Here is a 12,124-nt window from a genome sequence, read left to right as displayed (position 1 = left end):
AATTATTTCAGTCCCTGTTGTGTACCTAATTTCTTTCAGCATATTTTTTTTAACCAAAAGTGGAAAAAAAAATGGCAGGGAAAAAGAAACAAAAACTCTGACAGAGTAGATTTATATAAAATCACTTTTGTATTTCTAAATATCAAGAGGTATTCTTTTATCAACAGCAAAACATTACTTGCTTGACTTTTCAAGTAAAATTGAGCCCTCCATTTTTATTGTTTAACTCCTCCTCACTTCCCTTCTAACTTTTTCGGCCAATCTACTAGACTCTTATTTCCTTTCCTTCTAGAATCTCATTCCAACAATCAAAACTATTGAACTTTCATTTTCTACCTCTCTACAGGCTATTTCCTCATCAAAATCTCACCTATCCTTAAAAGAAGCTGGCTTCCTGCAGCCTTGTACAATCTGGTTTCAGGCTATTTTTTCCAGTCATGGAGACCACACTCCCTTTGAATCCTTGTCCTCTAGTCAAAGGGCCTGCTCAGCACACTGCTCCCTAAAGATGACCTGACATCTTGCCTCCATGCTTTTTGGAGGCAAGTAGTGTGCCACACCTGGAGTGCTCCTGGCTCCCACCTCCCATATCCACCTGCCAAATTCTCTTCTCCCTCCACACAGTTCAAGTCCAATTGCCTCCTGAAATCCTTCCCTGCTCCCTACTCTCCCTCCCCCATCCCCACCAAACTGTATGTGGTAATACACACTTTGACTTTAAGAATGATAGGAATTGAGAGAAATCAGGGATGTAAAAGAATAGTCTGAGATTACCTTAAGGAGAAGCTGGCACTCACTTTAATCCTAGAAAAGTCAATGGGCAAAGGGAATAAGCCAGGGTATTTTCTTTTCTGCATGAGAACAATTGAACTTGTCACATAATGAATAATAAACTACAATAAAGCTACTGGCTATATCTATGTAATCAGAAACAATGGATGCTAAAACTTCATCCTGCTGGTGTTTGGAGCTGCTGTAATGCAGTATTTTGTTGACTGGGCTATTAAAATTTTTTTTAATAAAAAAAAAAACTGAATACACACACGAGGAAAAGCCTGAATCAATTAAGACAAGGCTTAACTTTGTGGCTGTCTAAACTATCAAATTTGAAAAAGAATACTTTAGTATTTCTAATAATATAGATAAAACCATTTATTGTCTAACCCTAATAGATTCCTTCATTTACTTGTGAAAGTTAATATCATTTAATAAAATATATTCTATAGAGTAGTTTTCATCACTTCTGTCCCTCGTGGCTGTCCCTAGGCTGCCTTAGAGCCCTGCCCATCCAAGACTGTTAATGTCACTTTGTTTGTCAACCTAACTGGAAATCCTTTTGTCCTCTTCAGTAGATTCTTTTTTTTTTTGAATTGAAGTCTAGTTGATGAACAATATTATATAAGCTACAGGTATACAATTCAGTGATTCACAACTTTTAAAGGTTACACTCCATTTATAGTTATTATAAAATATTGGCTATATTCCCTGTGTTGTACAATATATCATTGTAGCTTATTTTATACATAATTGTTCATACCTCTTAATCCCCTACCCTTATGTTGCCCCTCCTCCTTCCCTCTCCCCACTGATAATCACTAATTTGTTCTCTATATCTGTGAGCCTGCTTCTTTTTTGTTATATTCACTCGTTTGTAGAATTTTTCAGATTCTACATATAAGTGATCTCATACAGTATTTGCCTTTCTCTGTCTGACTTATTTCACTTAGAATAATACCGTCGAAGTCCACCCACATTGTTACAAAAGGCAAGATTTTCACTCCTTTCTATGGCTGCATAGTATTCCATTGTATATGTATACCACATCTTCTTTATCTGTTAATGGACATTTACGTGGCTTCTGTATCTTGGTAAGTGTAAGTAATGCTGCTAAGAACACTGGGGTGCGTGAATCTTTTCCAATTAGCGTTGTTGTTGTTGTTGTTTGAATATATACCCAGGAGTGGAATTGCTGGGTCATATGGTAGTTTTATTTTCAGTTTTTTGAGAAACTTACATACTGTTTTCCACAGTGGCTGCAACAATTTACATTCCCACAACAGTGTACAAGGGTTTCCTTTTCTTCACATCCCCTCCAACATTTGTTATTTGTGTTCTTTTTGATGACAGCCATTCTGACAGGTGTGAGGTGATATCTCATTGTGGTTTTGGTTTGCATTTCCCTGACGATGAGTGATGTTCAGCATCTTTTCATGTGCCTGTTGGCCATCTGCATTTCCTCTTTGGATAAATGTCTATTCAGGTCTTCTCTGCCCATTTTTTAATCAGGTTGTTTGTTTGGTTTTTTGTTGTTGTTGTTGTTTTGATTTTGGGTTTTTTTTTTTTTTTGATGTTGAACTGTATGAGCTGTTTATATATTTTGGATATTAACCCCTTATCAGTCACATCATTTGCAAATATTTTCTCCCATTTAGTAGGCTTAGTAGGTTGTCTTTTGTTTTTGTTTTTTTTTCCTTTGCTGTACAGAGCTTTTAAGTTTAATTAGATCCCATTTATTATTTGTGATTTTATTTCCTTTGTTTAGGAGATAGAGCCAAAAGAACATTGCTGTGATTTATGTCAGAGTGTTCTGCCTGTGTTTTCCTCTGGGAGTTTTATGGTTTTGGGTCTTACATTTAGGTCCTTAATCCATTTTGAGTTTATTTTTGTGTACACTGTTAGAGAACGTTCTGATTTCATTCTTTCACATGTAGCTGTCCAGTTTTCCCAGAACCACTTATTTAAGAGACTTTCTTTTCTCCCTGGTATATTCTTGCCTCTTTTGTTGTAGACTAGTGACTTTATTCCTGGGCATTCTATCCTGCTCCATTTGTCTATATTCTGTTTTTGTGCCAATACCATTCTGTTTTGATTACTGTAGCTTTGTAGTATAGTCTGATGTCAGAGAGTGTGATTCCTCCAGCTCTACTCTTCTTTCTCAGATTGTTTTGGCTATTTGGGGTCTTTTGTGTTTCCATACAAATTAAAATTTTTTTTGTTCTAGGTCTGTGAAAAATACCATTGGTATTTTGATAGGGATTGCATTGAATCTGTAGATTGCCTTGGATGGTATGGTCATTTTAACAATACTGATTCTTCCAATCCAAGAACATGGTATAGCTTTCCATCTGTTTGTGTCATCTTCAATTTCTTTTGTCAGCGTCTTATAGTTTTCAGAGTACAGGTCTTCTGCCTCCTGTGGTAAGTTTATTCCTAGGTATTTTATTATTTTTGATGTTACGGTAAAGGGGATTGTTTCTTTAATTTCTATTTCTGACAGCTGTTAGTGTACAGAAATGCAACAGATTTCTGTATATTAATTTTATATCCTGTAACTTTACTGAATTCATTGATGAGTTGTAGTAGTTTTCTGGCATCTTTAGGATTTTCTACAAATAGTATCATGTCATCTGCAAATAGTGACAGTTTTACTTCTTCTTTTCCAATTTGGATTCTGTTTATATCTTTTTCTTCTCTGATTGCTGGGGCCAGGGCTTCCAATAATATGATGAATAAAACAAGACAAGGGCATCCTTGTCTTGTTCCTGATCTCAGAGGAAATGCTTTCAGCTTTTCACTGTTGAGTATGATGTTAGCTGTGGGTAGGTCCTATATGGTCTTTATTATGTTGAGATATGTTCCCTCTATGCCCACTTTCTGGAAAGTTTTTATCATAAATGGATGTTGAATTTTGTCAAAAGCTTTTCTGCATCTATCAAGATGATCATCTGGTTTTTATTCTTCAATTTGTTAATGTGATGTATCACATTGATTGATTTGCAGATATAGAAAAATCCTTGCATCTCTGGGATAGATCCCACTTCATCACTGTGTATGATCCTTTTAGTGTATTGTTGGATTCAGTTTGCAAATATTTTGTTGAGGATTTCTGCATCTAGGTTCATCAGTGATATTGGCCTGTAATTTTCTTCTTTTGTGATATCTTTATCTGGTATTAGGGTAATGCTGGTCCCATAGAATGCATTTGGAAGTGTTCCTTCCTCCACAATATTTTGGAATATTTGGAGAAGGATAGGTGTTAACTCTTCTCTAAATGTTTGGTAGAATTCACCTGTGAAGCCATCTGGTCCTGGACTTTTGCTTGTTGGAATTTTTTAAATTACTGACTCAATTTAATTACTGGTAATTGGTCTGTTCATATTTTCTGTTTCTTCCAGTTCAATCTTGGGAGATTATACATTTCTAAGAATTTGTCCATTTCTTCTAGGTAGTCCAGTTTTCACAGTAGAGTTGTTCACAGTAGTCTCTCATGATCCTTCATATTTCTGTGGTGTTGGTTGTAACTTCTTTTGCATTTCTGGTTTTATTGATCTGGGCCCTCTCCCTTCTTTCTTGATGAGTCTAGCTAAAGGTTTATCAATTTTGTTTATCTTTTCAAAGAACCAGCTTTTACTTTCATTGATCTTTTCTATTGTTTTAGTTTCTATTTCCTTTATTTCTGCTCTCATCTTCATGATTTCTTTCCTTCTACTATCTTTGGGTTTTGTCTATTCTTCTTTCCCTAGTTCCTTTAGGTATAGGGTTAGGGGCTTTTTGGCTTTTTTTTTTCCTATAAGTTATGATAATGTTTTATTTTATTTCTTTTTTCCCAGCTTCATTGTGATATAATTCACCTATATTTTATTTTTTTCCATTCTTTTTTTTATTGAAGTATAATTGATTTACAATGTTGTGTTAATTTCTGCCATACAGCAAAGTGATTCAGTTATACATACATACACATTTTTATATTATTTTCTATTATGTTGTATCATAGGATATTGAATACAGTTCTCTTGAACTATATTGAATATAGTGTTACACAGTAAGACCTTGTTGTTTATCCGTTCTATATATAAGAGCTTTCATCTGCTATAGGGTTAGGTTGTTTATTTGAGATTTTTCTTGTTTCCTGAGGTAAGCCTGTATCGCTATAAACTTCCCTTTTAGAACTGCTTTTGCTGCATCCCATAGGTTTTGGATAGTCATGTATTCATTCTCATTTGTCTCCAGGTACTTTCTGATTTCCTCTTTGATTTCTTCAGTGAGCCACTGGTTGTTTAGCAGCATATATATATAATTAAGTTGTTGATCTGTTAATTTCAAATGCATTTTAACAACCCAACAGTTGTACTCTCCTCCCCTCATGATTACTATTTTTGATATCATATTTTACATCTAATTGTTTTGTGTCTCCCTTAACTGCTTATTGTGGATATAGATTATTTTACTACTTTTGTCTTCTAACCTTCCTACTAGCTTTGTGCATGGATGATTTCCTACCTTTATGTTTGCCTTTATTGATGAGCTTTTTCATTTTGTAATTTTACTTGTTTCTAGCTGTGGCCTTTTCTTTCTCACCTAGAGAAGTTCCTTTAACATTTGTTGTAAAGCTGGTTTGGTGGTGCTGAATCCTTTTAGATTCTGCTTGTCTGTAAATCTTTTGATCTCTCCATCAAATATGAATGAGAGCCTTGCTGCACAGAGTATTCTTGGTTGTAGGTTTTTCCCTTTCATCACTTTAAATATATCATGCCACTCTCTTCTGGCCTGCAGAGTTTCTGCTGAAAAGTCAGCTGATATCCTCATGGGAGTCCCCTTGTATGCTATTTGTTGCTTCTCCCTTGCTACTTTTAATATTCTCTTTATTTTTAATTTTTGTCATTTTAATGACTATGTGTCTTGGTGTGTTCCCCTTTGGGTTAATCCTGTAGGGGACTCTCTGCACTTCCTGGACTTGGATGACTGTTTCCTTTCTCAGGGTAGGGAAGTCTCCAGCTATTATGTCTTCAAATATGTTCTCAGCCTCTTTCTCTCTCTCTTTTCCTTCTGATACCCCTATAATGCAAATATTAGTGCACTTGATGTTGTCCCAGAGGTCTCTTAAACTGTCTTCATTTCTGTTTTTTTCTTTTTTCTTTTGTCTGTTCAATGTCAGTGATCTCCTCTACTTTGTCTTCCATCTTGCTGATCCCTTCCTCTGTATCATTTAGTCTACTGTTGACTCCTTCTGGTATATTTTTCATTTCAGTTATTGTATTCTTCATCTCTGTTTGGTTTTTCTTTATAACTCTTTGTTAAAAACTTCTAACTTCTTGCTCTGTGCATACATTCTTCTCCCAAGTTCTTTGATCATTTTTATGATCATTACCCTGAGCTCTTTCTCAGGTAGATTGTCTATCTCCACTTCACTTAGTTCTTCTTCTGGGGTTTTATCTTTTTCCTTCATCTGGAACAGGCTCCTCTGATGCCTCATTTTGCCTGAGTTGCTATCTGTATTTTTATTTATTTGGTAGGTTAATTATGTTTCCTGACCCCAAAGAAGTGGCCTTCTGTAGGAGAAGTCCTATGTGTCCCAGCAGTGCACCCCCGTCTCATCATCCAAGCTATATGTTCTAGGGGTTTCCCCTATGAGGGCTGTGTGGGTCCTTCTGTTGCGGGAGGCTGACTATGTGGGTGGTCTGGTAGTCTTGGTTGGCCCCTAATCCACTTGGTTGCCAGGCCCTGCCTTGTGTGGAGCCTTCTGGCTGCTGGTTGGCTGGGCCTGGTCATGAAGCAGCTGACTGCAGAACCCCAGGGGGCCTCTGGGCTAGTGCTGGCTCACTGGTGGGCAGACTCAGGGTCCAGTAGACCCCAGGGCTGTTGTCTACCCACTGGTGGGTGAAGCCAGGTTCTGGGGTTAGTGCTGGACTACTGGCTTACAGAGCTGGGTCCTGGAGTCTGGCTACAGGGCCCAGGGATCCCACAGCTTGTGTCAGATCACTGGTGGGGAGGGGCTGGTTCCTGACACAGTTGGGTACAGTACCCGGGATATCCCAGAGCTTGTGTTTGCCTGACAATGGGCAGGAACAGGGCCCAGCTGGCCCCAGGGCAGGATCTGGCCTGCTGTAGGTAGGCTGGGTCCATAGGCTGTGGGATCATAGTTTTCTTATACCTGGTGACTGCCCCCTGGAGTGTGGAGCTGGGTCCTGGCCCTCTGGTGGGCAGAATCATGCCTAGAAGCATGTCTAGAGGTAGCTGTGGGCTCAGGAAGTCTTTAGGCAGCCCATCTGCTGAGGGGTGGGGCTTGTTCCTACCCAGTTCATTTCCTGGCCTGAGGCATCCCTACACAGGTGCTAACGAACAGTTGGGTGCAGCCAGGTCTTAGAACTGAGCTAGAGGGAGGGTTCCACAAAGGCACCTACCAGCACCAGTGTCCACATAGTAGCAGCTCCCCAGAATGGCTGTCACCAGTGTCTATGTCCCTACGGTGAGCCACAGCTGACCCCCGCCTCACTGAGAGACTCTCCAAGACCACAGGTAGGTCTGGTCCAGGTTCCTATCAAATTACTGCTTTTGTCCTGGGTCCCAGAGCATATGAGATTTTGTGTGTGTGCTTTAAGAATAAAGTCTCTGTTTCCCACTAGTCCTTTGGGACTCCCGAAATTAAGTCCCACTGGCCTTCAAAGCCAAATGCTCTGGTGGCTTGTCTTCCTGGCGCAGGACCCCCAAGCTGGGGAGCCCAACGTGGGGCTCAGAACACTCACTCCTGTGGAAGCACTATAATTATTCTCCAGTTTGTGGGTATGGGAGTTGATTATATTGTGAATCCGCCCCTCCTACCCGTTTCATTGTGGGTCCTTCTTTATGTCTTTAGTTGTAGAAGATCTTTTCTGGTAGGTCCTGGTCTTGTTCACTGATGGTTGTTCTTAAAATAGTTGTGATTTTGGTGTGGTTGTGAGAGGAGGTGAGCTCAGGGTCCTTCTACTCCGCCATCTTGGTCCCCACCTCTAAACCTCTTTCAGTGGATTCTTGAGTATACTCCATATAGAGGCAATTATAAATCTTTTCTCCTTTTAACTTTCCAAGTCCATGCCTGATGACTCATTCTCAGCTGATTATTTGGCCTCCTACCTGACTGAGATGATTTTGAATCCCTGAAACTCCACCATACCTCAAGGATTTCTAGTTCTTCACAATTAGTGCCATCTCCTGATTCAGAGGAAACATATCGCCTTATCCAGATTCAGAGGAACCAATAATCCCTTCTCACCAAAGCCAATTTTTTCCCCCTGCATCCCAGCTTTTGGAGTCTGAGAGAGCCAAATGAACAGCACTCTTCTTGCACATTCAAATTCTGAACATACTGGGAAATAAGATGAGGATATGGCAAAGGGAGACCAAAATATCACATTATTGATGAAGACTAAACTGGAGAATATGACTTAGTGTGGGAGCCATATATATCTCAAAGCATTACGTTGTACACCTTAAAGTAATACAATATTATGTGTTAATTATATCTCAATGAAACTGGAAAGAAAACAAACAAGCAAAAACTACGTTTGGTCCTATTGTCCATTTTAACTAGTCTACTTTACTGAATTCTCAAGCTGAAAAATTCCTTAGGGCTCACTTCTAACACTCTAGTTTTACCAATGAAGACAATGAGGTCCAGAGAGGTAAAGCAATTTGCCCAAGGTCAATTTCTGAGGCTCTTCCACTTGCTGGTACTTTTCCTTGAAATTCTCATCCTCATGACCATTTCCTTCATATTGTCCAAGTCATAAATCAAATGCTAAGAATCTCTTCCATACCCCACTCTACCTTTTTTATCTTCTTTCAGTTGTGTGGACTAGAATCAATTCAGAGTATAATAGCTTTGGAGAAAAAAGGAGAATTTTTAAGCAAGCCCAGAAGACTCAAAAGATCACCATCACCTTCGCATGGTTTCTATCCTAAGTTATGTTTAATGTGTAACTCTATTAAAACTTGTTTCTTATTACACCTATTTCCTTTTTGCCTTGCATTCATGGATGATCTAAACATTTTTCTCTGCAAGTACATAACTCTCACTGACATCAATCAGGGTCACAGTCCCATGTTTAGGGAAGAACTGAACTGACTGTGGTTGCAAACGCATATATCTGGCCACCTTGAAAGGCCTCTCTCAGCAAATAGTAACCATATTTCTAAGCAGTTCGTTGACTTCAGCACTTTTTGCTATTATTGTGCTCCAATTTTAAATGCCAGCTCATCTCACTAAAACATTTTTCCATTCTCTGTCATAAGCCATAACATAAAATTCCTCCCTTTATCAAACCCAATGATTAGTTTCCAGTGGCTAACCACTGCTACCTCTAAAATAAGTGTACTATGTGGTGTGTGTTTTAAATGCTTAAATGATTGTTTCAGCAACACCATTAAAGGCTTTGAAAGATTTAATGTACAGAAATATTTTTCTTAAGAAAGGCTGGGGGGGGTGCGGGGGTTAGTGGAAGAGGATTAAATACTAAACAGAGCTATGGCACAGCAAAGAAACTGCCTTGTCACCTTTAATCATCCAAACAGAAGTGAGCACATTTACAAATGTGGAAACAGCTTCCATTCTGGAACCCTCCAAAGAAAATAATTTCGCTCCTTTCAAGCTACAAAGCCCTCTGTATCACTCTCATGGCCCTTAACTTATCCTGCCTCGTTTTATAGTTACCTTCATCTTCCAAAGGTCTATAAAGAACTTGGGACTCCTAACTCATCTCTGTGTTCATGACCATGTTAAGTAGAATACCCTGTACACAGTAGGTTCTCAATAAATATCTGTGGAATTTGACATCTGAGGGCATTTGTGATTTCAATGTCTAGTTATTTACAGCACAGGGATTCTGGTCTGCATAGGTTCTAGAAGAAAGTTATTGCTTAAACACCTTCTTCCAGACAGCTCTCATTTCTTCTTCTCATCATACACCTGTACTTCTTTCTGCCACATCTCTTTTCTTGTAAGCAACTCAAGGGAAAAGGAGAGAGTTTTGCATATATGCTTATTACATAGCATTGAGCATACTGGGAACAGTTACAAAATATTTAATTCTACAGATTACTTGTTCAGAGGAAGACAGTTGTCTTCTATTGCAAGTGTGTTCATTCTTTAGGATACAGTGATTGCTCTTAATGACAGTAATTAGGTTACTGAAGTATACTGTTTCTGGGCATACTTCCTCAGATAGTCAAATGCATATTGTCATAGAAATATAGCTTATTGATGTGAAATTTGATGATTTCAGAATTAGAAGGAATCTTAGAAGTGCAAATGTATTATGTTTAGAAATGTCACACTAACATGTTATTTTGTAACTTATTTCTCTCACTCAAATAGATGCAAAATATAGCCATGAAAATGCAAATAAATCTAGCTTATTTAATTGCTATACGTTGTCCTGATATGAATTTCCACAATTTTTTTTTAAATTTACTTGGTTGCACCAGGTCTTAGTTGCAGTAGGCGGGCTCCTTAGTTGCGTGCGGTTCATGGGCTCCTTAGTTGTGGCATGTGAACTCTTAGTTGCAGCATGCATGTGGAATCTAGTTCTCTGACCAGGGATCAAACCCAGGCCCCCTGCATTGGGAATGAAGAGTCTTAACCACTGTGCCACCAGGGAAGTCCCTGAATATTCCACAATTTAGCCATACATTTCCCTACTGATAGAAATTTCAGTTCTTTCAAATTTTTCATTATTACAATATTGCAATGAACATCCTTGTACATGTCTCCTGGTACACATGTGCAAGTGTTTCCTGGGTAAAACACCTAGAATTCCATTTTGCCTAATATTAATATTGTCACACCTGCTTTCTTTTTTTTTTTTTTTTCCTGATATACTGATATATCTTCTCTATCCATTTATTTTTAACTTCTTTGGGTTGTTTTGCCTTGGGTATCTTTTTAAAGCAACATTGGGCTGTATTTTTTTTAATGTATAGTCATTTAGATAACTGAAATTAATTTTATTTCCATTTATCATGATTATGTTATAAGAGCACTAGTCTCAACCAACTTATTTTGTGCTTTCTATTTACCATGAATTTCTTTGCTTCTTAGCTTTTACTTTTCTACTTTTTGTTGAATTTTTCTGAATTCTCTTTTTTCCCTCTACTGTTTCATACCTTATACAATCTATTTCTTTTCTTGACTATGCCTACTTAAAGTCAATCTCTGAAAAATACAAGGACCATAGAAAGTCTTACCATGAGTCCTTCCTCTTCCCTACTCTATACCAGCTTCCATATTATTGTTGCTAATATCTTAGCATCACATTCTTTTCAACAACCTTCATCCAACTTAGGAAAAAGTCAGTACTTATTTGTTCACAAGCTTCCTTGCTCATGATGGATTCATACATTTCACTCCTTCTTTCGGGGTTCAATTTTATTACAGTTACTACTGCTACATAACAAATTAACCCAAAATTTTATAGCTTCAAACAGCAAGATTTTATTATATTCTTTATAAATATAAAATATATTTATTATACGCCTTATATATATTACTCAGATAGGGCATTCTTCTGAATCTTATGAATTTGACTACGGCACTCAGTGGAGAATGGGCATGTCTGGGAGGTCTGATGATCAGAGTGGCTACACAAAACCTCTCTAACATGGAAATCTCAGAATAGTCAGAAAACTTATACGGTACCTGGCAGCCTCCAGAGCAAGTGTCCCAAAGAACCAGTTGAAAGCTGAATGACCTTTTCTGATCTAGCCTCAAAGGTCAAGGCTTTGTGGAAGTGGTATCACTTCCACCAGATGCTACTGGTTTCAAAAGAGAGTCATATAGCCAGTCCAGATTCAAGAAGAGGGAATTCAACTCCACCTCTGGTTAGGTAACATTGGAGAAGAGCATGTGAGATGGTAGATATTGTTATGACCCCTTTTGGAAAATACAATTTGCCACAATTTCCTTTTTACTTAAGTATATCTTTAGTAACTCTTTCAGAAGGAATCTGGGAGTAGTAAACTCTTTCAACACTTGCATGTTTGAAAATGTCTTTAATACATCCTCACTATTAAATGATCATTTAAGTGTAGACTTTTAGGCTGACAGTTATTTTCACTTAGCACTTTGAATATATATTACTCTACTATATTCTGACATCTTTTTGCTGATAAGAAGTTTGTAATCAATTTGCATTTCTTGATATTTATTGTGTTTTCTCCCTAGTAGCTTTTATATTCTTTCATTATCTTTGAGTTTCTACAGTTTCATTCAATGTGACTAAATGTGGATTTATTTTTATTTGGCTTGCTCAAGATACAGTGTGCTCCTTCAGTTGAAGGACTTGGGAATTCTTTCCATGTCTAGCCCTGAGAA

The 12,124-nt window shown here is 37.9% G+C and overlaps 1 protein-coding gene across 2 annotated transcripts in view; it reads right to left on the bottom strand.

Annotated features, from left to right (window-relative positions):
• The window catches only part of AOPEP (aminopeptidase O (putative)), a 359,340-nt gene that overhangs the window by 304,285 nt on the left and 42,931 nt on the right, over positions 1 to 12,124 (bottom strand). The gene's annotated exons all lie outside the window — the stretch shown is intronic.

This window comes from Globicephala melas, chromosome 6 (genome assembly GCF_963455315.2).
Source record: "Globicephala melas chromosome 6, mGloMel1.2, whole genome shotgun sequence".
NCBI classification, from domain to species: Eukaryota; Metazoa; Chordata; class Mammalia; order Artiodactyla; family Delphinidae; genus Globicephala; species Globicephala melas.
The sequence above is the reverse complement of the archived record's forward strand: the minus strand, read 5'-3'. Positions and strand labels throughout refer to the sequence as shown.